Raw genomic sequence first — 26,431 nt, 5'->3', positions numbered from 1 at the left:
TTCTTCCTGCAGTAGAAAAAACAAATTTGCAGAAAGAACGGTCCATTAATCACATCGATCCTAAGTCATTAGCAAGTGTTAATTACCTAACAACAAAAAAACTTAAATGTATCCTATCACTAATCATAAAACCTCTGCAGCCCTTTCTCTGACCACTGAAACTTGCTTTGTCTCTGTCATTATACAGATGTCTTATATTGTATTTGTGAAATAATTCAAGTTCTAAATCTCAGCCTCCACTGATATAAATGGTTTCTATTTCTCCTGTGGGCTATTTTCATTCATTATTTCCTTTTGCATTTTGCTATTAATATTATCGAGGTTATAGACAGCTATTCCCTGATAAAACAAATTTTAATTTTAATAGCAGAGGTTTCACTCTATTGGGAAAACTTAATTAATCATTTAATTGTTTCAAATCAGACAGGTCCCTCTTTTCAAAACCTCAAATTGTAGAATTGAAATGAATATTAATCTGTCTTCTACGTTAACTTCCTGAGAAAACTCCAATTAAATAATCATTTTGTTAAATATAAAGATATAACTGAAAATTACTAATAGAAGCAGCCTTGAAACTGTAAATACAGATATGCACATTATGCACACATGCACACACACACACAAACACACACACGAAACAGAGGGAGAATCATAAAAAATGAAAGCAAATTTTTATTCTTCATAAAAAGCATTTGAATGAATTGCATTTTATTTTTCCCATGTGAAATGACTTTTAAGTACATTAACCATTCACTGCTGATACAAATTCAAAAAAAGGATTGGATGTTATATCATTCTTTTCATTTATATCTGATTAAAGCACCTTTGATTTGATAAACTCAATATTTCATCTGTTCCTTCCTTCTTTCCTCCTTCCTTTTTTTTTTTTTTTTTTAAGATTTTATTTATTTATTTGAGAGAGAGACAGTGAGAGAGGGCAGACAGAGGGAGAAGCAGACTCCCCATGGAGCTGGGAGCCTGATGTGGGACTCGATCCCGGAACTCTGGGACCATGACCTGAGCCGAAGGCAGTCGTCCAACCAACTGAGCCACCCAGGCGTCCCTTCCTCCTTCCTTTTTTCCTTCTCTACTCTTCCTACCATTTATTTTTCTGTTTATCTTTCCTTCACTTTTTACCTTTTCTTTTTTTCTACTCTTCTCAATCTCTTTTGCCTTCATTTTTTTTTTCATTTTCGCATTTGCACTTCCTCTATTGTACTGTCTTTTCTCAACGATTTCTTTTTTCTAGTGCTTTCTACATTTTCCTGACTTCCCCTCTCACTCTGCCATGTCTATCAACCTATAATATAAAATAATACAAGGTTTTATTTACTCTAGCCTCACTGCAATGCATTATTACCGCATTTTCTCTCTCTTTTGGCCCTTAAATGATTATTTTTGTCCTGGATTTTACAATTCATTGCCTAGGAATATAAAATTCTGATAGGCAATGATAGCATCATTGTAAAGTCTGTGTAATGTTCAGAATGACATGAGTGGAGAATAAATGTTGAAGTTTAGCAGGGGAACTCTCCACCCCCACCACCAATCAGAGCAAAAGAAAACTTACCAGAAATATTTTTTTTCTAAGCTTCATTTCGTAATCCATATTCAGTTACACACCTGGGGACAAGGTCTTCTAAAATTCTTTCATTTTCAGACTTCTTTTTTCTCTGCTCCACGAACCATGTAATAACAAAACAAAAAGCACAGAAGAGCTTCTAACAACTCAGGCGCCAGGTTTTCTACAAAACGAGGAAGCCAGTTTTATAAAAGAGGAGAGAAAACAAAAGAAAGGGAGACAGAATGAAGGAAGGGAGGAAGGAAGGAAGGAAAAAGAGCGAGGGAGAGGGAGAAGAAGCGAGAAAGGGAGGAAAGAAGAAAATCCGGTGTCTATGAGGTACTGAATTAAACTTTTTGCTAAAATTAAAATGTTTATATCTAGAAACTTCTGAATTAGGTAAATAAGCCCTCTTTATACGAATATACACAGTTATTAAATGTTCTCATTCGATGGTGGCCAATAGGAACTAGATGAGGTCAAAGTAAGGGAATCTGCGGGAAGGCTAAGCCTTTGTTTCTGCATCTCTCTGAACAAAACCTTGGGTCTTCTCAGATATTTCAGATCTCTGTAATGGTGCTAGGTTGAAAGTTGTAAGCTTCCAAAGCGCCCGTATTAAATACTATTAAAACTCACCTCTGATAGTGTGTCTTTATGACAAAACCATGAGGAGTCAGGTACTTGTGACAATGAGGATTCCGAACGTGGATGGAAGATAGTGGTCCTAAAAATGTCTAGTTATTAGAACACAAAAGCCTACTTGATTTAAGTGTAGCCTTGGGTAACATGGGTGCAGAGTCAGTTAAGCATCTGACTCTTGGTTTCGGCTCAGGTCATGATCTCAGGGATCTGGGATCAAGCCCCACATCTGCTCTGTGCTCAGTGCAGAGTCTTGCTTGAAATTCTCTCTCTCCCTCTGCCCCCTCTCTTCCTGCTCTCTCTCTTTAAAATAAATAGATAGATAGTTCGATAGAAAAATAAATAAGGGGTGCCTGGCTGGCTCAGTTTGTTAAGTGTCTGCAGCTCAGGTCATGGTCCCAGGGTCCTGGGATCAAGCCCTGAGTCAGGCTCCTAGCTTAGTGGGAAGTCTGCTTTTAAACCTCTCCCTCTGCCTGCTGCTTGCTCTGGTTGTGCTATCTCTCTCTCTCTGTGTCAAATGAATAAATAAAATCTCTAAAATAAGTAAGTAAATAAATAAATCTTTAAAGAAGTGTAGCCTCCTATTTCTATCCTACTATCCAAATGTTATATGAAAATAAACATTTAGGCATATATTTGTAAGAGATGGAAATCCCTTAAAAAAAAAAAAAAAGGAAGATCAAGAAGATCTAAATAAGAATCCAAAGAGAGGGGCGCCTGGGTGGCTCAGTGGGTTAAGCCTCTGCCTTTGGCTCAGGTCATGATTCCAGGGTCCTGCCATCGAGCCCTGCATTGGGCTCTCGGTTCAGCAGAGAGCCTGCTTCCCCATCTCGCTCTACTTGCCTCTCTGCCTACTTGTGATCTCTGTCAAATAAATAAATAAAATCTTTAAAAAAAATCCTAAGAGAAAGTTTAGGTGGAGAGTTTTTGTTTATTAATACTCAGTTATTGAAGGTTTTCTTCTCAAAGGTGGTTATACATATATATATATATATATATTTAATTACATATACTGACCTGAAACATTCAGAAATTCTTCGATATTGTATTACATAATCCAAATTTTCTACCAAGATTTTTATTAAAACAGCTAGAAGTCTTTTTTCACCTGCTTTTCATATTTGCTAAATATAGTTTCAGGAATTAATAATTATGAACTATATTTTTAGATGGAAATGATAATTTAGACTTGTTGACAAATTTGGGTAGCTTAAAATATGTATGTGATCCAAAGGAGAGAAAACAGAAACAATTTAGGGAAACTATGCTATTGAAGAGGTTATTTAACATCGTATTATAACACAACTCATTGTTTGATTGGATTTTTCATGTTATAACCCTAACTGTAACTTTAAAACTGTACAAGTGCAAGCAGGGATTCTATACCACCGACCAGCAGCAGTACTACCAACCTTGGGGGCTCATGATGATGGTTTGCTGTCATCCCCAGATACAACCTTGATTCTTCTCAAAAATTTTAGCCTCTCCATATTCACATCATACAAAAGTAACTCTAAGATTTATCAGCTGTAGCAGAAAAGAATAGTACCAACAGTTTCAGGAATTTTTGTTAGATACTTTTTAAAAAAAGTTTTTTAAAGAACATTTATTTATTTATTTATTTGACAGAGAGATCGCAAGTAGGCAGAGAGTCAGGCAGAGAGAGAGGGGAAGCAGGCTCCCTGCCGAGCAGAGAGCTCGATATGGGGCTCGATCCCAGAACCCTGAGATCACAACCCGAGCCGAAGGCAGAGGCTTAACCCACTAAGCCACCCAGGCGCCCCTGTTAGATACTTTTTAAAAACTGAAAGATAATAGAGGTACAATGCTGATTTTAATTGGTAGTAGTACAAGGTCATTTTTTTTTCTTCTTTTTTTCATACAAAATAATGTCTAATAATCTTGGTGTCAAGAGGGGTACATGAAACCAAGCATGCAATGATAAATAGGATTTCATTTAAAATAGCTCAGATACAAGAAAGTTGACAGGGCATGTGAGGTAGGAGGAAAGAGTTATTGACTCTGAGGTGGAAAGCACAGAAGAAGACAGATTAAAACAAAATTAAATGGAGAATCTTAGTGATTTATAGTTGTCTACATTTAATGTGTGCATAAATACTGGAGATAAAATGAAAATGTTATCTAAATGTATAATGCTATTAAAACAACACAGAATGTTTATATTGCTGAATCAATCTATCTATATAGATAAAACTATATATACAGACATATATGCATAATTTAAAAATGATAACATATCTGAAAAAGAACTACAAATCTATAAAATATAGGTCATACAAAATACATGCATTACAAATACAATATATATGTGTATTTTAGACATAGATTACATCTGGGACATTACAATTTATCACTTATTTTATTTTCCTATGCCCCTCGACCAGTTAAGAGCAGAATAGTTGGGATAGCAATAATGATATTTTCAAGAGATCCTTGTCTAAGTTACGTAAATAAGCCTCCAATTTCATAGAAATCATGTACACAGATTTATGCTTTTATTCTGTGATAGATAAGAAAAACGTAAAGTAAGCACCGTCTCCTACCCTCTCTATATCCTTGAAAATGAGATGGACAAAATGAAATTATCTGTTACTAACTAATAATGTAAATGTGTTCGTTCTTCTTTTGTATATTAGGCAGGAGATCATTAGGTCTTACTTGCACAGACACTGCCAAAATACTGAAGAAATAACTACTGAGAAATAAAAGATATTACTAAGAGCCCAGGGAAAAAGAGTAGAGAAATGAAAATATACACACTGAGAGTTACTACGTTAAAGACACATTTTAATTAATATAGCAATGGACATGCAAATTAAAATACTATGGACTATATATTAGCCATAAGATTAGAAATCAAATTCAAACTATTAGCAATGTCAAATATGGATAAGCATTCAGGAAACAGATACAATTAAGCACAATTATAGTCTCCATGGAGATTAATTTAACATGATATATTAAAATTGTAATTGGGTGTATGTATTGACCAGAAACACCACATTAAGAAGCTGTTTCAAAAAAATAAAATTTGAGAATATGGCTGTATATGCACAAGGGTATTATTATTAGTTTTATTTGTAACAATAAATCTGGAGACAAGCTAAATGTTCATCAATAACTTACGATTTACCTCGAATTATGGAATGCGATGCAGTCATTAAGTCTTTATTTAGTGATGTGGGGAGATATTCATTAAATTGCTAAAACAAAAAGCAAATTGTTAACTATTGCATATATGTGACTTCAGTTTAGTGAATGTAAAAGACATAAGCATGTATATGTATGCATTCATAGATATTTATATGAATGTAAAGAGTGTGGAAATTATACCCATAATAGATAATAAATATGTACTGAACTAGTTCAAATTTATTTAACCTTAGGTATCATCCAAATTTAAATGAATTTCTGATACTGTGAACCAAATCCATTACTGGTAGTAACGTATGATTGTTGCCTTTGCTTTCATTTTTAATTTCTTCTTAAAGATATTCATTTTCCGGGGCACCTGGGTAGCTCAGTGGGTTAAAGCCTTTGCCTTCAGCTCAGGTCATGATCTCAGGGTCCTGGGATCAAGCCTCGAATCAGGCTGTCTGCTCAGCGGGAGCCTGCTTCTGCCTCTCTCTCTGCCTGCCTCTCTGCCTACTTGTGATCTCTGTCTGTCAAATAAATAAAAATAAAATCTTTAAAAACAAAAGATATTCATTTTCTGAGTTCCATATTTCCCATTCTTCAATTTATTAACTGTTTTAATATATCAAATATAAATGTATAAAAATACGTATATACACACACTAACACACACATAGTAGGTGCTACATGGACACAAAGTTGATAGAGAAGCCCATTCTAGGATTTTAGAAACATTACATATCAGAAGAGGAATAAATATATAAATGGCTATTAAAATACAGCATTTTGAATCTGTAATTATTAGAGGACAGACCAGATTCTGTGGGCATTTGTGTTAGAAACACATCAGGTCTTTGTCAATCAGAAACTGGGAGAAAAATTTGTGACAAATTTCAAGAAATAGTTTCTCTTCATGAGTGCAGAAGGAAATTTCAGATGGTAAAATGGTGTAGGCAATGATACAGTTTGAAAACCTGGCGTTGTTTGTGAAATGATGATCAATCCTGTTGGGCTACAGTGTAAGGTATATAAAAATGACAGACATGGGAGTTGAAAGAGGATAAGGGGACATACTGGGATATAAAGCTGCTGTGTCTTGCCAGAGAGAGGACAACTTCAATCAGGAAGCAACAAAGAAGACACGAAAAGAGAAAACTATGTGTTGTCTTTATGTTGAGGCTATCCAAGTGATCATTCAACACTGTCAATCTCAAAACCAGTAAAATGTCAGCTCTGTGATTCTCCCAGACTCATGGTAATATTATATGCACATAGAGAAAAATTAACATATTAAGTCAGTAATGTAGAGATTAATACTGTGGCTGTGGCTATTTGGACATTCATTTCTCCAACGTGTGCAAAATAGGAAGGAGATAATTTCATAGATTTCCTGAGGAGAAAAAAAAAAAGCAAGTGGTTTTACCTTATGAGTGATAATAAATGTCCCCAGATAATACTCTGTAGCAAAATTACTAATTATCGAATTCCCAGAGATGAAACTCATCATGCTGTAGAAATATAAGGAAACTATGTAAATTTCTGAAATTGAATAGCATACAGTTTGTTTGGGTGAAAATACTAAAAGAAAATAAAGATAGATGTTGAAAGAGATATTCAATAAATACACTTACTTAGAATGCACCATTTTAGGATTCCCCACCCCGCCCCGCCAAATCAGAGATTTGCTTTTCCTGAGGAAACTTCAAATTAGTTTTTAATTAAGCAGGAAGGGAAAGTTCACTTAGCCAAGCAACAGATATCAGTCTGAAGAATCTTTCAGTGAAGTCCCTTTATTTTCTTTCTTTTTTTTAAAATTTTTTATTTTTTATAAACATATATTTTTATCCCCAGGGGTACAGGTCTGTGAATCACCAGGTTTACACACTTCACGGCACTCACTAAAGCACATACGCTCCTCAATGTCCATAATCCCACCCCCTTCTCCCAACCCCCCTCCCCCCAGCAACCCTCAGTTTGTTTTGTGAGATTAAGAGTCATTTATGGTTTGTCTCCCTCCCAATTCCATCTTGTTTCATTGATTCTTCTTCTACCCACTTAAGCCCCCATGTTGCATCACCACTTCCTCATATCAGGGAGATCATATGATAGTTGTCTTTCTCTGCTTGACTCATTTCGCTAAGCATGATACGCTCTAGTTCCATCCATGTTGTCGCAAATGGCAAGATTTCATTTCTTTTGATGGCTGCATAGTATTCCATTGTGTATATATACCACATCTTCTTGATCCATTCATCTATTGATGGACATCTAGGTTCTTTCCATAGTTGGCTATTGTGGACATTGCTGCTATAAACATTCGGGTGCACATGCTCCTTTGGATCACTACATTTGTATCTTTAGGGTAAATATCCAATAGTGCAATTGCTGGGTCATAGGGCAGTTCTATTTTCAACATTTTGAGGAACCTCCATGCTGTTTTCCAGAGTGGCTGCACCAGCTTGCATTCCCACCAACAGTGTAGGAGGGTTCCCCTTTCTCCGCATCCTCGCCCGCATCTGTCATTTCATGACTTGTTGATTTTAGCCATTCTGACTGGTGTGAGGTGATATCTCATTGTGGTTTTGATTTGTATTTCCCTGATGCCGAGTGATATGGAGCACTTTTTCATGTGTCTGTTGGCCATCTGGATGTCTTCTTTGCAGAAATGTCTGTTCATGTCCTCTGCCCATTTCTTGATTGGATTATTTGTTCTCTGGGTGTTGAGTTTGCTAAGTTCTTTATAGATATTGGACACTAGACCTTTATCTGATATGTCGTTTGCAAATATCTTCTCCCATTCTGTCAGTTGTCTTTTGGTTTTGTTAACTGTTTCCTTTGCTGTGCAAAAGCTTTTGATCTTGATGAAATCCCAATAGTTCGTTTTTGCCCTTGCTTCCCTTGCCTTTGGCGTTGTCCCTAGGAAGATGTTGCTGCGGCTGAGGTCGAAGAGGTTGCTGCCTGTGTTCTCCTCAAGGATTTTGATGGATTCCTTTCTCACATTGAGGTCCTTCATCCATTTTGAGTCTGTTTTCTTGTGTGGTGTAAGGAAATGGTCCAATTTCATTTTTCTGCATGTGGCTGTCCAATTTTCCCAGCACCATTTATTGAAGAGGCTGTCTTTTTTCCATTGGACATTCTTTCCTGCTTTGTCGAAGATTAGTTGACCATAGATTTGAGGGTCTATTTCTGGGCTCTCTATTCTGTTCCATTGATCTATGTGTCTGTTTTTGTGCCAGTACCATGCTGTCTTGATAATGACAACTTTGTAATAGAGCTTGAAGTCTGGAATTGTGATGCCACCAACTTTGGCTTTCTTTTTCAATATCCCTTTGGCTATTCGAGGTCTTTTCTGGTTCCATATAAATTTTAGAATTATTTGTTCCATTTCTTTGAAAAAGATGGATGGTACTTTGATAGGAATTGCATTAAATGTGTAGATTGCTTTAGGTAGCATAGACATTTTCACAATATTATTCTTCCAATCCAGGAGCATGGAACATTTTTCCATTTCTTTGTGTCTTCCTCAATTTCTTTCATGAGTACTTTATAGTTTTCTGAGTTTAGATTCTGTGCCTCTTTGGTTAGGTTTATTCCTAGGTATCTTATGGTTTGGGGTTCAATTGTAAATGGGATTGACTCCTTAATTTCTCTTTCTTCTGTCATGTTGTTGGTGTAGAGAAATGCAACTGATTTCTGTGCATTGATTTTATATCCTGACACTTTACTGAATTCCTGTACAAGTTCTAGCAGTTTTGGAGTGGAGTTTTTTGGGTTTTCCACATATAGTATCATATCATCTGCGAAGAGTGATAATATTACCTAGGTTTTGTTTTGTTTTTATTTTTTTTTTCAGACCTCTGGCAACAAGTTATCTTTTAAACAATTACACAAGCCCAAGCAAAGACAGAAGACATGGCCTAGTCATGGTTCTTTCCTTGTAGTGACTTGCCTCCTTCCTTGGTTTCCAAAATAACAATGATAAAGTCCAGTTACATCTTTTTAGTATTTGGTGCATGATAAAGGAGATTTTTCTATTTGCTAATGGAGATATTACAGAATTGCAGGCAAGCAAAATTGTCTCTTGACAGGGAAAGATGGAAACACTGGAGACATATTGTGCTTTATTTTGTTCTTTTCACTCTATTATGGATTATATAAATTGTTTCTTGGAAATGGAATGGCCTAGGCTGGGTAGTCACTTGAATTCATAAAAATTGTTTGCTGACTTCTTGTGTTCACAGTTGAAGTAAACATTGTCTGAGGACAAATGTCCAAGAAGTTCTCTTAGCCTACCCAGACTGTATCGTTTGAGAACCCTTTGGCAGAAAGATCCCAGCTATAAATATATCCTGAAATGAAACAAGGGCAATGCAGGACATGATTGTACTCAACCTTAAGATGAGGAGTTAACTGAAAAAGCTATTAAATCTTCACTGGGTGAACTGGAGATTATACAGGGAAGGCTGAAAATGGCGGAGAGCGAATTTTCTCATTGGGAATTTATTTATTTTTTTTTAATTGAATGCAGATTGAGGTTGCTATCATTGGGTACAAGTGATAGGCACTCATTTTATGGAAAAGTGTTGGGGACTTGAAATCACCAGGAAACACTGGAGAATAGATCTAGTCTCCTTTAAGGGCATTTTTTTTTTTTAAGATTTTATTTGTTTATTTGACAGACAGAGACCACAAGTAGGCAGAGAGGCAGGCAGAGAGAAAGAGGAGGAAGCAGGCTCCCTGATGAGCAGAGAACCTGATTCGGGGCTCAATCCCAGGACCCTGGGATCATGACATGAGCAGAGGCTTTAACCCACTGAGCCACCAGGAGCCCCCTTTAGGGGCATTTTGTTTCTTATTTCTCCACTGCAGCCCTCAACCACAATAACCCATGTTCCACATTCTATATGCCCCCCTGTATCTTCCTTTTAGAAAAAGAATTGACCCAGGTCGTTCAAACCTTATTGCAAACAGTTTAATTCTCTTTACCTACTCTAGAATTATTTAAACATTTAAGAGAAAAGAATAACTAATAAAGTTAAAAGACACGAGAACTAATTTTTACTGTAAAAATTCCAGATGGCTGTACCAGAATAGGTAGGTATGGATATATTACAGCAATGTGGTCCTCCCTATGCCTCTCAAACCAGGCTGTAGGAAAAAAACAACAACAACAATGTACTTGCATTCATAACTGAAGGATTCAGGGTTCATTGTGTGTTTATGGCAAAGAGAACAAAATGATAACTATAAAAAGAGTTCCATGGTATTTGGTTAACAAACATAAAAAATACAGCAAACGAAGCATATCTTTCAATATATGTCAGGATATGCCATAAATATTCAACTGATCATCCTTGCCTATCTACACAGATCTATGTAAGTAGCTGAAATTTTAAGAGTGTTAAAGCTGAAGCAATATCCTCACTCATGAGAAAGTGAGTCAATTATATTCCATCACACTAGCAAAGTCGGAAACATATTCTTAAGACCTCTTTATAAAACAAACAAAAACAGCGACCAAGTCTAAAATGAAAGGGGCACTTAAATTAGCTCAGTTAATTAACACCTCAAATTCATCAGAGATCCAAAATAATGAAACACTGCTGTAATACACATGCCAGAATTCTCATTTATCTACACACCACCATTTATATCATAAGATTTCATTTCATTTAGTTTTGATAGTCTGAAATTTTAATGAAAATTAAATAGCTATGGTTGTCTGGGGATAAAACTTGAAGTCACACTTGAGAACCAGCCCAATCAGCACAGACAAGAGCAGATTCATTGGCGCTGCTATTCAAGTCAGCAATATCAGGGTGGTCAGGAAGACAGGACAGTGAGATTCTTCCAAACAGCTTCCATTGGTTGCTTTTGCACCAGATGATGTTACTTAAACATCATCAGGTTTGGTGATGGTATGTAGAGCTAGGAAATTAAGAAAAAAGTGGGATCAGATGGACTAAAGGTGACCATGAATAACGTAGCAAAGTCAACCAGAGGAGGAGAACGAAGCACATGGAAAAACTCCTTATGCAACTACCTCCAGTGGCATTAATCTATGCATTTTTAGAATAAAAGACTTGCTGCCTCTAGCTTGTGATTTAAAGAATTGTGGGCCAAAGCTAACGCACAAGCCTCCAGCAAGAAAAATACAAAGTTTCTGTCAACAAAATAAAATGTAGGTCTCTATGCACAGCCTGACATCCCTCTTTGCACAACCTGACATCCCGTATCTAAACCCTGTTACTTTTGAAATATATCCAATGGTTAGATTTAATTGATCTAAATCCAGTGAAATACTCCGGTGGGCCTCATGTTCCCAAATAATAGGAGGATATTTGTATATGGCCATTTAGAATTATTTTTCCAACAAAAAGTGTTTTAAATGAAAAGATTCAAAATCAATCCATAATTATTTAAGTTATTTTCTAATTGGGAGCTCAGAAAGCATGGACTCATGCCAGGAAATTGTACAGTCATTTAACTTAATTTAGAGGTAATTGTATTTTTGTTATTATCAAAGATACATGAATGTTGCTAGTGAATACAAGTAATGAGAAGTATACTTATTAACCTTGAAACACCTGAGCACTGGACATGGATTTTTCTGGCCCTGGAGATACATGATCTGAATGTGTTATAGATATAGCAGCTTGACAATGCTGGGTCAGCTTTCTGGTGGTTTTCACAGGATGGGAAGGAAATGTTCTGATATTCACAAAAATGCGATAAAAACAGATATTGGCATTATAGTTGCAAAGCTAGATTCTAAATGGGTTTATACGGGTTAATGGGATTTCTGCAGATGTTTGATGTGACAAATAGATGAAACAGTCAGCAGGCTGTGACTTAGAATGTGTAATGGGGTATTAAACTTCCCATTCTCAATGTCTGCTTAAGAATAGTTTATTCCCCATCTGTATACTCCTATCTTCCTCTAGGTGCATAATTATTGCTGCCAACCTACTTGAACTTACTTCCTGCTAATAATAGTGCTATCTCCATTTGTAGTTAAAAAGTACTATGTATTATCTGCTAGATATAGTGGATCTCCACTATATAGCTAAGAAAGGGCTAATTCCAAAAAGCTAAGTGACTTGCTAGTAGGTAGTGGATAACTGACCTGCAATTCTATTTGCATCCACTGCTCTTTGTACTTCGTTTTAATTCCCATTGAGAGTTAACTTATAATGGTGATAAAAAGCATGTAAAAGGATTAAGCCAACAGAGGCATTTGTATCAAATGTGCTGAGATATCTTAAGAATATATTCCTAAAAGCCCTGAGGCTTTCCATTTACCTCACATACCTTCATACTCAGTGTTTGCCACCCTGCTTAGTTTTTTTCTTTTCTAAATTTTTATTTAAATTCTAGCTAGTTAACATATAGTATAATACTGGTTTCAGGAATTGTTCCCTGTGTTGTTAATTTTAGCCATTCTGACAGGTGTGAGGTGGCATCTCAGCCTGGTTTTGACTTGTAATTCTCTGATGACAAGAGATGTGGAGTAGCTTTTCTTGTGTCTGTTGGCCATCTGGATGCTTTCCTTGGAAAAATGTCTTTTCTTGTCTTCCGCCCATTTCTTAACTGAATTATTTGTTTTTTGGGTGTTAGGTTTGATAAGTTCTATATAGAGTTTAGATACTGACCCTTTAACCTATATGTCATGTGCAAAAATCTTCTCTCATTTCTCAGATTGCTTTTTAGTTTTGTTGATTGTTTCCTTTGCTGGGCAGAAGCTTTTTATCTTGATGAAGTCCCAATAGTTCATTTTCGCTTTTGTTTCCCTTGCCTCTGGCACCCTGTCTTGTAAGAAGTGACTATGTCTGAAGACAAAGAGGTTGCTGCCTATGTTCTCCTCTAGGATTGTTATGGTTTCCTGTCTTACATTTAGGTCTTTCATCCATTTTGAATTTAGATTTCTGTACGGTGTAAGAGTGGTCCAGTTTCACTCTTTTGCATGTTGTTGTCCGGTTTTCCCAACACCACTTGTTGAAGAGATGATCTTTTTTCCGTCGGATATTCTTTCCTGCTTTGTTGAAGATTAGTTGATTATATCATTGTGGGTCCATTTCTGAGTTTCTGAGTCCTCTATTCTGTTCCATTGACTTGCGTGTCTGTTTTCTTGTGCCTGTACCATACTGTCTTGATGCATACAGCTCTGAAATAGAGCTTGAAGTCTGGAATTGTGCTGCCTCCAGCTTTTCTTTTCTTTCTCAGGATTGCCTTGGCTATTTGGGGTTTTCTGTGATTCCACATGAATTTTAGGATTATTTTTTCTAGTTCTGTGAAAAATGCTGGTGATATTTTGATGGGGATTGCATTGAATGTGTAGATTGCTTTGGGTAATATAGACATTTTAACAATTTTTTTTTCTAATCTATGATCATGGAAGTTTTTCCTTTTCTTTGTGACCTCTTCAATTCCTTTCATAAGTGTTCTATAGTTTCTGCTGCTTCATTATAGGTATATAGATGTGCAACAGATTTCTATATATTAATTTTACATCCTGCGTCTTTGTTGAATTCATGTATTCTAGCAATTTTTGAATGGAGTCTTTAGGGCTTTCTACATAGAGTATCATGTCATCTGCAGCTAGTGAAATTTGATATCTTCATTGCTGATTCGGATATCTTTTATTTATTTATTTGTTGTTGTCTGATTGCTGTGGCTAAGATTTCTAGTACGGTGCTCAGTAGCAATGGTGAGAGTGGGCATCCCTGTCTTGTGACATAGAGGAAAAGCTCTCAGTTTTTCCCCACTGAGGATAATATTAACTGTGGGATTTTTGTATATGGCTTTCATGATGTTGAGGTATCTTCCATCTATATCTACCTCATTAAGGTTTTTTGTCAAAAATAGATGCAACATTTTATCAAATGTTTTATCTGCATCATAGAGAGATTATATCCCCTTGTTTAAATAGATAATTTCCCCTCTGGATTACTATGAGAGAATTCCATCTGGTCATACACAAACTCTTACTTTCCTTCCTCTATAAACACAGCGATATTCTAAAAACTTCACATACTCTTCAAATTACAGACTTTCATTGGCTTCCCATTGTCCATAGGAAAAATGTACAATCTTTAATATGGATCAAAAGGCTCCGGTCTCCACCGACTATTATGGCTTCATCTTTCTACATTCCACCTTCTGGATTTCTTATTCCTTCAAGCCTCTCTGTTGAATTTGAAAGTATTATTCTTTCCACAAAGGCACCGTGTCATCCCCTTCACTTCCTCTCTAGATAAATCCAACTAATTCTTCAGATCCAGGCCAGATGTCTTCCCGGAGACTTCCCTTTTTCTGTCAGATAATTTAAGATCCACATGATCTCTCCTGTGGCTTCTGTGCTTCTATTTTGTTAGCTTTCCTTACATCAGCATTATTTATTGATGTAAAACTCTGTGAAGCCACTGCATCTTTCTTACGCATTGATGTCTAATTTGGTAATCAAATAACAAACAAAAACAAAAGTAAAAATAAAATAAGCAAAAATTGATAAGACATGAATGATTGTGCAAATAAAATGGTTGGGTACTGATATGAATAAAAAAAAAATGAATGGTTCTCTAGTCAGTGTTCCAGTTAGCTTTTTTTTTTTTAACTACCCAGTAAAAAAAACACAAATAGTTCAAAACCCAGTATAACAAGTTCATAATGACAACCTATGGGGTATTTCCTACATTAATAATTCTTTATGGAATGACTATTTAAAATATAAGAATATTTTGCCCACAGAGAACAGACAAATACAGTGATGGATGTAGTGGAAAGGCACACTTAATCAGTATAGGAAACTGATTACTTGAAATAAAAATTTCAACTATGTCCTTAACTTTCTTACACAAACATCTGTTTCAGTATAGACATTAACAACAGTACATGTGAACCTGAAATGTCATACTAATTTGAACACAGGTTCTGTCTACTCTCTACCTGGAGGCGATTTCCACTAACAAAGGGGGAATATAGTATGCTCTGCTTTAAAAATAAATTTAAGAAACCATTTCAGCTTTCCAGGTAAACATTAAAAGCATTAAATGACTTAAAGAAACTTTTTTTTCTTTTTAATCCTAGGAATAATTACCTAAACCTTTCATTGGGATACTAAATATTGTTTATATAGGACTGCAGTGATGATTGTTAAAAGCCAAGATTGCTAAATATAAAATAAAGTATTTATGGCACGCTTCCTTTTTTTCCTGTCTCCAGGTGGCAAGAAATAGATTTCTCAGTGACAATTTATTTAGTATTAGAAAGATTTTAGTTTGAGAGTCCTGGGTGTCTCAGTTGGTTAAGCACCTGAGTCTTGGTTTTCACTCAGGTAATAACCTCAGAACCCTGAGATAGAGCCCCACATCTGCTCAGCAAAGAACCTGCCTGAGATTCTTTTCCTCTCCTTCCCCTGGCCTTCCCCACTCAGCTTTCTATCCCCCCACTCACTCTGAAATTAAATAAATTAAATCTTTAAAAAGAAACCCCAAGATTCTAGTTTTATATTGGATTGATTTGTGTGTTGTGTATAGGCATATTCAGAATTTTACTCTGAAATATTAACACAGAACATCAGCAGTTCTATGTGATTATGAAATGGCTTTGTTCTCGGATGTGTACTCAGAAAAGTCTGAGGATGTTGAAGTCATGAGGGAGAAGGGAGAAGACAGCCTCTGAAATATGCTAATGATTTAATTCAATTGACAGTTTGTTACTGTGATATCAAAAACATTTTGTTTGGCCTTCCAATTGCAAAGGAATAATTAAAAATAAGTTTCTAAAGGACATTAGGCTCTCTCATTCTAGGACAGTCTACGAATAACCATACACATCCTGTTCAAGGTAAGACAGATCCTCCCCAACCCGTGGAACCTGCTACATCCGCCGGTCCGTGGAGATCTTGTTTCCTTAACAGAACTTCCCACGTTAAATAATCCCCCCACTGACAATTGTTTTGAGAAAGGTGACTATTCTAAATAGCAAACTTCTACTGCAGGCAGTCTCATCAGGACTAGATGTGAGCTCTTTTGAAGTGATTGGATTGATTACTTAGTGTGGCAGCTCCCAGCTTGGCCTCTATCACGCGGGCACCTGATTTCCAGATACTGAGGTCGGTGATTATTACGCCATTTAGAATGCAGGGAACTCTAGAACAATGAAAGCAGTTATGAAAAAATGGATTTATTTTACTCATCACTATCAGTTTTTGTCCAGGAAAAGAAATCCAGATATAACAGTGTTTTTATTATCATTAGATGAGAGAGAACTGCCAGGGTTTTCAGTTATGAGAAGTACAGCTTTCGACATGTCACAGATTCTTGGATTCATGTTATTCCACTACACTCTTACTTTGCATGGTGCATAATTCATCATAGGATTATGATACAATCTCAGAGTGATAAAATCAAGAAGCAAAAATATAACTAAAGAGGAAAATGATTGTTCCTGTGGTTTCTGTTCTGTAGGAGTCAAATTATGTTGAATTTGAATTAGGTTGTCTGAGAAGACAGAGGAGTGAATGGCTTGACCCTGTAAGATTTTGTATAATACCACTGGATAAGCACAGATTTTCTGAGCATAGCAAGCGTGCAATTTCTTATTTGTGAAAAAATTTTCTCAGAAAGGACAAACATTAAGATGGTGTTAAATTTCAAAACACTGATAGAACAGGAATGGGTAAGAACCTCTAAAAAATCCTTTCGAACTCCAAAGAAATAATGAGAATATTGACAAAAGTGGTAAAAATCAACTTAAAAAAATTGGAAATTAACCAAAACTTGCAACAATTTAGGGAGTCTTTAATTCAAGATTTTACTGAATCTCAGTAATAAGAGTGAGTGTTAAGGCATTTCCACCTGATCGATACCCAGACCTCTCTCTCCTGGGTCTGTGCTGGCCTTGAAAACCAACAGCTGACAATCAAAATGAAAACCAGAAGTTTAGTATCTTCGAGAGGGAATGAAATGGGGCTGGAGTTCTTCCAAAGTACAATTCCTTTGGTTTCCTAGAAAATCTCACTGGCAAGGCTTGTTTTTATTTGACGTGACTCAGAATTCTTCTAGTGTGAACAGTCTTTTTTTGAGGGTGTTGTTGAAAATAATCAGTGGCAATTTTTATTATCATAGCCACCTATCATAATAACAGTTGAGGCAAACAACAAACTGACCAAAATAATTTCAAAGAAAAGCTAGGGAATGACATGTCCAGAGGGGACTTTGAAAAGTTCCAAAAATAATAAAATAAAATAGTAAATTAATTAATTAATTTACAAAATAAAATAATGAAGTTCCAGCTTATTTTGGAAATCTACAAGTCCACATAAATCTGTAGGGCTGTGTGCACTAGGGCTGTATATATGCCTAGGAGGGACCTGAGAAAATCCCAAACTCTCGCCACTGGCTGACCTTCAGGCTCTGTGAAAGCAATAAGTGAAAAACAAAATGGAATAATAATCTGTTGAGTGTTGAAGGTATGATTTAGCATGCACACAAAGCCTCTTGGTAATGACTAGGAGACTTATTGGTTTAAACATTTTTTAAAAAGTTTGCAGATCCTTTATTTGATAAGGGTCTAGTATCTAGAATATGTTAAATACTTTTAAAACTTAATGAAAAGATAAACTATACAATTAAAAGTGAGCAAAGAGCTTGAGTAAACATTAAAACAAAAGATATACAGATGGCAAATAAACTCATAAAAAGGTTCACACTATCATTAATCATTAGGGAAATGCAAATCAAAACCACAACAAAGTATCACTTCATGCCTACTAGGATGACTATAATCAAAAAGACAATAATAAATGTTGTTGAGGATGTCAAGATTGGAACCCTCACAGACCACGTGTAGGGATGAAAACTGTTGCAGCCACTGTGAAAAAGCTTTTGGTAGTCCCTCAAAAAGTTAAATATGAAGTCACCATATGATCCAGTAATTCCACTCCTAAGTTTATCTCCAAAAGTATTGAATACATATGTTTTCTCAATAAAGTATGCACAAATCTTCCTAGCAGCATCATTTATAATATCCAAAGAGTGGAAACAACCCAAATGTCCATCAACTGATAAATGGATAAGCAAAATATCCTATATCTACACAATAAAATATGATTCAGCCTTCAAAATAAATGAAGTACTGATTCATGATAAACATCCATAAACCTTGAAAATATTATGCTAAATGAAAGGACCTCCATACAAAAGGCCACATACATAGAATCATATATATGAAATGTCCAAAATAGGCAAATCCAGAGAGACTACAAGTAGATTAATGATTGCCAAGGGGCTGGTGGGAAAAAAGGGCATTGGGAAATGATTGCTAATGGGTGTGTACTTTCTTTATATGATGATGAAAATGCTCTTGAAATAGATAGGGGTGATGGTTTTGCAACATTGTGAATATACTAATGACCACTGAATTGTATACTGTAAGAGTGCGAATTTTATGGTAAGTGAATTACATCTTAAAAAAAGAGACACAAATAGCATTTGTCCACTAAATAAAAGAGAATAAATTCATTTTGATGTCAGTTTTTAAGTACATTGAAAATAATCAGATAATGAGGTATCATAATATTAAGCAAAATTTAGGAGAAATGTTATCTTTGGAACAAGAGCACCCCCAAAACATTCTTTAGCAGAATCGCAAAGTTTACTTATTTGCATTTAGATAATTCAGTTTTACTCACTGATATAGATAGATTTAAAATCTTAGATAGAGCAAATATTTACATGGATAAGCACCCACAATGTCAACATTGATTGTGTCAGAGTTTATTATTTTTTTTTAATTACCTCAGCACTTCTTTATGAAGTTTAGCTATGCTTTTGAATCCTCTGTAAATTAGAACATTTTCTCAAAAGTTTATATCACAAATTAATTTTATTAACAAACAAGGAGCAGCTATAATGATGAAAAATAGATATGCTTTGGTTTTCTGAATCAGAAAGTTGATGACTAGTTAAAGGGAGGCCATAACTCAGGAGTCTTAAAGTTGCAGCCTGAATAAGAAATTAACATCCTGGGCGCCTGGGTGCTCAGTGGGTTAAGCCGCTGCTTTCAGCTCAGGACATGATCTCAGGGTCCTGGGATCGAGCACCGCATCGGGCTCTCTGCTCGAAGGGAAGCCTGCTTCCCTTCCTCTCTCTCTGCCTGCCTCTCTGCCTACTTGTGATCTCTCTCTGTCAAATAAAAAAAAAATTAACATCCTATAGCTGAACAAGCTGGGCATTTATTTGAGATCATTCATCTGTCTTGAAGTTTCACCTTACAAATTCATGCTACTTTGTTTACTCTCTCATTCATTCATTCATTTATGGATCCATTAATGTATTCATTTGTTCATTTATATTACTTTATTTGGATATTTGATATTTAATTGATTATAAGCATTTATTAAGTACCTAATTGTACAAAATACCACTTAAAGATAATAAATACAAAAATAGCAGAGATTATAACTCTCCTTTTGTATAATTATAGAATGAATCGAAGGGAACATGTGGTACAATTTGGAGATATAACAATCACATATATCTACTAAAAAAACTTCAAGTAAGAAAATACCTTCAAGGCAAGAAGGTCTTTTTATAGGTAGTTCAAAAGGTTTTTGACCAATGCCAAACATTATTTAAAGTGCCTTACGTATGTTAAATTTTCACAGCAACTCTTAGGATGGGCTCCATTACCATCACCATGTTACATACAGCTACTATGTGGTAGAGATAAGATTTGAACCCAAGCGACGTTTGCTATAATGCATTTATCTGGACTTTGATGGGGTTATTGACTTCATATGAAAAACCATAGAGAGAAAAGGGAATTCCAAATTTGGAGAATAGAAACAGCAGAAACAAACAAACAGGAAGAGGCTATGTCTCACTGGAACAGAGGCTGATAGGAATTAGGGACTGGGACAGTGAAATAAAATGTGGTGAGTGGAGAGAGAACTCAGATTAAGAGACTGGGCATTTGGATATAATCTGGAGGCAGACAAGGAGCCACCGAGAGTTTTGAGTGAGTTATGAAGAATAATCTTGCCTGATATGGGTTATTTACTTGATAGGACATAGGGAGAGCACTCAGGGATTGATTAATCAATCATGCAATGGTGTCAGAATTATGGAAGTCAAATCCTTAATAAAGAAATTTGAGATAAATAGATTCAAATGATTTTGGCACTTCTGGATTCTCTTTAAAACCTGAAATCACCAATTAAAACAATCCCTCTCTGTGATCACACTCTCTGTTCCTTCTGGTTTGCATATGCAACCAGATCTCTCTTTGAGATCATGCTTTGATTTCTTGAGATTTCCAGTCTAGTATTCACTCCATTACCCACCCCATCCCCAATCTATTGCTTTCTCTTTTATTCACTTAATTTTTAACTATCCAGTGGAATTTGTAAGGTTCATCCTTTTACTAACATAGATGCAGAGACTTCTCAGATTCAGCTCTAATGTTTTTGGTAAGAGGTCCATTATTTCATAAGGGTTTGAGAAATGGCCATATTTTATTTTTATTACTCAGTCTGCCATGAAAACAAAGCCTAAAGGAAAAGTGGGAAAATATGGTAGGAAAAAGCTGTGTATTGTGTTTCTTGCATTCTCAATCTCTGTTTATTCTGGTTTGCCCAGTAGGTGAGAACTGAGTTGGCAAATTCTCTTTAGTTTGGGAGAAGCAGACGAGAACATTCACATCAGATAATGAATGTTGTCCTTGTCATAATAACTATATTGGTGGACACAAAGGAAGAAGTGGCAAATTTCACTCGATAATTCATAGTCAGAAATGGCTGGAAAAAAAAAATGTTACATGTGTGCGTGTATTTGTACATGGTGATAAAACTGAAGAAAGAGAACAAGCAGAAAATGGAGTCTTCATTAATTATGTAAGGTAGTGTGTAAGGTCCTTTTCCTCATAGGCAGTGAGATGAAGGGTTTTAAGAAGAGAATATGAAAGATTTGTGTGACAGGAAGGTCACATTTCTGGCAGTGTGAAGGATGGTCTAGAAGGACAAACGTTGAAGGCAGACCAGGTGTAGTCCTTATTACTGATGGGGAAGTGGAGCACGATGAAGGTGTGAATTTGTATCTGCAGTAGAGAATCCTTTTAAATGCCTCTAGTTTAGTGCTTGTTAAACTGTACCATAATTCCTAGTTTGTCTTCTGCATTGAACTGCCATTGATCTCAAGCGTCGATGGCGAGACAGATTGCCCTAGGTGCAGGCAATAAAAGTAGATAATTGTAAAATGCCAATAAATCCAACTATCAATTAATCCACTTTTTATTCTCACCAGGCATCCACAATTCTAAACGATGTTAAATTAAAATATTCCTCCCCAGGAAAAAAAAAAAAAAAGTTTTATTGGTCTGAGTTCTAATCCACATGTTTCTTTTCATTCATTTTCATCAGTTTCCAATTCAGTCTCTGAATGGCATTTTACTTATTTATTTATTTTTAAAGTTTTTATTTATTTATTTATTTAAATTTACTTATTTGGAAAGAACAAGCAGTGGGGAAGCTGCAGAGAGCAGGGAGCCCAATGTAGGCCCCAATCCCGGGACCCTGGGATCATGACCTGAGCTGAAGGCAGATGCATAAGGGACTGAGCACCCCAGGTGCCCTTCTTAATTTGCTTCGACCTCAACTCCCTGCTGCTGTAATTAGAGACTGTGGGCCATGCAGAAAAACAGGCTGGGCATGTATAAGTATTTCGTTATGAGGATGTACTCTGGAATAGTCTTCCTTAATATATTCTTCAACATAAAGAGGATTTATTCATTTAAAGAAGCTATATTCGAAAGTATATTCGATGATTATTTTTGTATGAAAAATTTTCTATAGTGTTTTCGCCTACTGCGGTCTTCTTACATATTGAAGACTTGTTTCCTGCAATCTCTTTTGCAACATCCTTGTATGTACAAATCCAAATCTCTCTTCTTTCACATCCAAGCTCAAATTCTACTTCTACCATAAAGCTGTCTCTTTCCTCTAAATCTATGTAGCAATATTTGTGCTTTTATTATAGCCCATGCCACTGCCTACACTTTATCATGGTGATTGTGTACACATCGTATGGTTGAAATTAAATCTATACGCTCTTAGGCATTTTTATTATTGCTTATTTACTGCTGTATCTTCTTTACATCTGGTAAAGTGCCCTGCTCATAGTAGGCACTCTAGAAATAGGCCCAGATTGTTTTGAATTCATTTATATAGAAAACGTACATGACTTTTAAGATTCTTTCAACCCTACAGGTTTGGGATCTGTTAGCTTATGTATGTTATGCTTCAAAGTGAATGATTTTAGGACTAAACAATGGGGAGAGAGAATACTTTTGAAGAAAATCAATGTGATGCTTAAGGGCTTTATAGAAAACTCTTCCAAATTGCTTCCTTTTAAAATGAATATAACTATTCTTTCATAGGATTTACTTAACTAACCTAAACTAAAAACACCAATCTACATGGTCACAGGTTATGCTGACTATATGCTAAACAAAAGGTTAAATCCTGTGGGGTAGACATGATTTTAAGGCCTAGTCACTGAATCTCTAGTGGGAGAGGCTAAAACCACATTCATACAAATTGGAATAAACTGAAATATTTTTAAAATATTTATATGAGCATATCTCTCTGTGAGAGATTAGCACTGAGGACCAGTGAGTGGAGTCTGGCCTGAAAACATTGCAAAATAGCTTTTAGCAGGTAGTGAGACAGGAATAGAATCTGTCAAGGACTGCTGGAGAGAATTTTACCTTGAAAAGTGTGTTTATTCATTTGCCAAAATTATTAATACCTATTGTGTGCTAAAGACGTAGTACTCATTTCTTCTTATTCAAAGAAAATTAAGCTCTTAACTATATGAAAAATCTTCCAAACTATTGGGAAATACAAATTTATATACTTATTCTTTTATAAAACCTGACATGTACATCAAGTCAGCAGGATATTTTTTTTAAAAGGTCTGAGATGTCTGAAAATGGAATGATTAATAATTCTTCCCAGAGGAATTAAAGCAAGCTTTGAAGAGTGGTGCCTTTTGAATTGAAACGTGTAAGATGGACAAGATTTCGAGTATGAATGAAGTTTGTATGTGTGTATGATTGTTGGGGGGGGTGACAATTTTTAGCCTTAGCAAGTGACTAATAACTGGTGTGCAGGGTTTGCTTCTAGATGTGAATCTGGAAAAGATAGTTTGGATCCATAGTACATTACGGATGGTCAGAAACTCTTTGTTGTTCCTCTCATGAACAGGTAGTATATATTTTCACATACCTTGAATTTGAGAAGACTTGCTTTGATGAAGAGAATGAAGGGGAAGTGATATTGTATGAGTTTCAAGCCCAGCCTCCGGAAGCCTTACAACCTCAAAGCCGTACAACCTTTGGCCTCACACTCCTGAAGCTCGACAATGGCCAAAAATGGAATGAGGTCATTTTAGATTATTTAGCAGCTGACAATTACCAATACATTGTCGAGGTGAGTGAGCCCAGGTGAGATCAGTGGAAGAACAGCCCAGTTGATCTTAGCCCAAACTGCCAATCCTTAGAATCATGAGGTGATGAATCATGATTGTTTATAAACTGCTAACTTTAAGAAGTGATTTGTTGCTCAAGAAAGGTAAGCTGACTTTATTGATGGCCTACAATATGATACCTGATTGTTTGGATTTTACTCTTCAAAGAGTGGATGGCTCTGATACACCAGCAATGAATAATTGGAATTTGAAATAAAAAACACACTGCAATTTACACTAACACTACCAAAATTAAATGCTTAAATCTAAATCAAACAAAATTGGTACAAAATCTATATGAGAAAAACTACTCTGATGAATTAAATCAAGTGAGAACTAGATAAGTAGAGATAGTCCATGTTCATGGACAAAAGACTGTATATTGCAAAGATGTCAGTTCTTCCCAACTTGATTTACAGATTCAATGCAATCGCAATAAAAATTCCAGAGAGGTTTTCTGTTTTTTGGGGGTTTTTTGTGTGTGTGTTTTTGGTGGATATCAACAAACCATTTTTAAAGTTTATATTAAGAGGCAAAAGACTCAGTAGCCAACACAATTTTGAAGAAGAACAAAGATGACTGGCACTATCCAATTTTGAGACTTGCTATAAAGCTACATTAATCAAGACAGTGTGGTATTGGTGAAAACATAGACAAATCGATCAAGGGAATAAACTAGAGATCTCCCAAATAGACCTATAGAAATATAGTCAACTTATCTTTGATAAAAGAGTAAAGGCAATACAATGGAGCATTATTTTTTTTAAATGGAACAAATTGTTCTGAAACAACTGAGCATCCACACACAAAAAAAATCAATCTGGACACAAACCTTATACCTTTCACAAAAATTAACTCAAAATGAATAATAGAACAAAAAACAATGGATCACAGACCTAAATGTAGGATGAAAAACTATAGATCTCTTAGATTGGAGATAACACAGAAGAAAACCTAGTGACCTTGAGTATGATAATGAATTTTTAGATGCATCACCAAATACAATATCCATGAAAGAAATAATTGATAATCTGGACTTCATCAAACTTTTTAAAAAATGAAATACTTCTGGGGCACCTATGTGACTCAGATAAGTGTTTGCCTTCAGCTCAGGTCATAATCCCGGGGTCCTGGGATTGAGCCCCACATGGGGTTCTCCACTCAGCAGAAAGTCTGCTTCTCCCTCTCCCTCTGCCCCTCCAACCATTTGTACTCTTGGTCTCTCTTTCTCAAATGAATAAATGAAATGTTTAAAAAAAAATAAATTTCTACTCTGTGAAACACAATGTCCAGAGAATGATAGAACAAGCCACAGACTAGGAGAAATTTTTGCAAAAGAAATGTCTGATAAAGGACTATTATCCAAAGTATACAAAGGATTCTTAACATTAGCAATAAAAAATAAACAACCTGATTAAAAACTGAGCCAGTGACCCTAACAGACATCTTGCCAAAGAAGTTATACAGATGGAAAAAAAAAATAGTGAAAAGATACTTCACATTACATGTAATCAGGGAAATACAAATAAAAACAATGAAATACTGGGGTGCCTGGGTGGCTCAGTGGGTTAAAGCCTCTGCCTTTGGCTCAGGTCATGATCCCAGGATCCTGGTATCCAGTCCTACGTTGGGCTCTCTGCTCAGCAGGGAGCCTGCTTCCCTCTCTCTCTCTGCCTGCCTCTCTGCTTTCTTGTGATATCTGTCTGTCAAATAAATAAATAAATCTTAAAAAACAAACAAACAAAAAAAAAAACAGAAAAACAATGAAATACTACAACAAACCTATTAGAATGGCCCAAATCTGGAACACTAGCAATACCAAATGATGCCGAGGGTGTGAAACAATAGGAAGCCTTATTTGTTGCTGATAGAAATGCAAAATGGGGGGGGGGCACCTGGGTGGCTCAGTGGATTAAAGCCTCTGCCTTCGGCTCAGGTCATGATCTCAGGGTCCTGGAATCGAGCCCCGCATCGGGCTCTCTGCTCAGCAGGGAGCCTGCTTCCTCCTCTCTCTGCCTGACTCTCTGCATACTTGTATCCTCTTTCTGTCAAATAAATAAAATAAATAAATAAATAAAAGAAAAAAGAAAAAAGAAATGCAAAATGGTACAGCTACTTTGAAAAAGCATCTGATGCATCCTTCTGAAACCAAATATAATCTTACCATATAATCGGCCAATCACATTCTTTGGCATTTATCCACCCAAAGGAGTTGAAAACTTACGTCCCCACAAAAACCTGTACATGGATGTTTCCAGCAGCTCATTTGTAGCTGCCGTAACTTGGAAGTGACCACGTTGTCATTCAGTAAGGTGAATGGACAAACTGTGAGACATCCAAACAAGGGAATATAATTCAGCACTCAAAGGAAATGAGCTATTCAGCCGCAAAAATACATGGAGGAAACTTGAATGTATTTTACTAACTTAAAGAAGCTATTCTGAAAAGTCAATATACTAGATAATTCTGACTATGTAACGTTATGGAAAAGGCAAACCCTTGTAGACAGTAAAAAGATCAGATGCATCAATGTGGGTCCATCGATTGT

This window comes from Mustela lutreola, chromosome 1, assembly GCF_030435805.1.
Source record: "Mustela lutreola isolate mMusLut2 chromosome 1, mMusLut2.pri, whole genome shotgun sequence".
NCBI classification, from domain to species: Eukaryota; Metazoa; Chordata; class Mammalia; order Carnivora; family Mustelidae; genus Mustela; species Mustela lutreola.
This window is presented reverse-complemented; position numbering follows the sequence as displayed.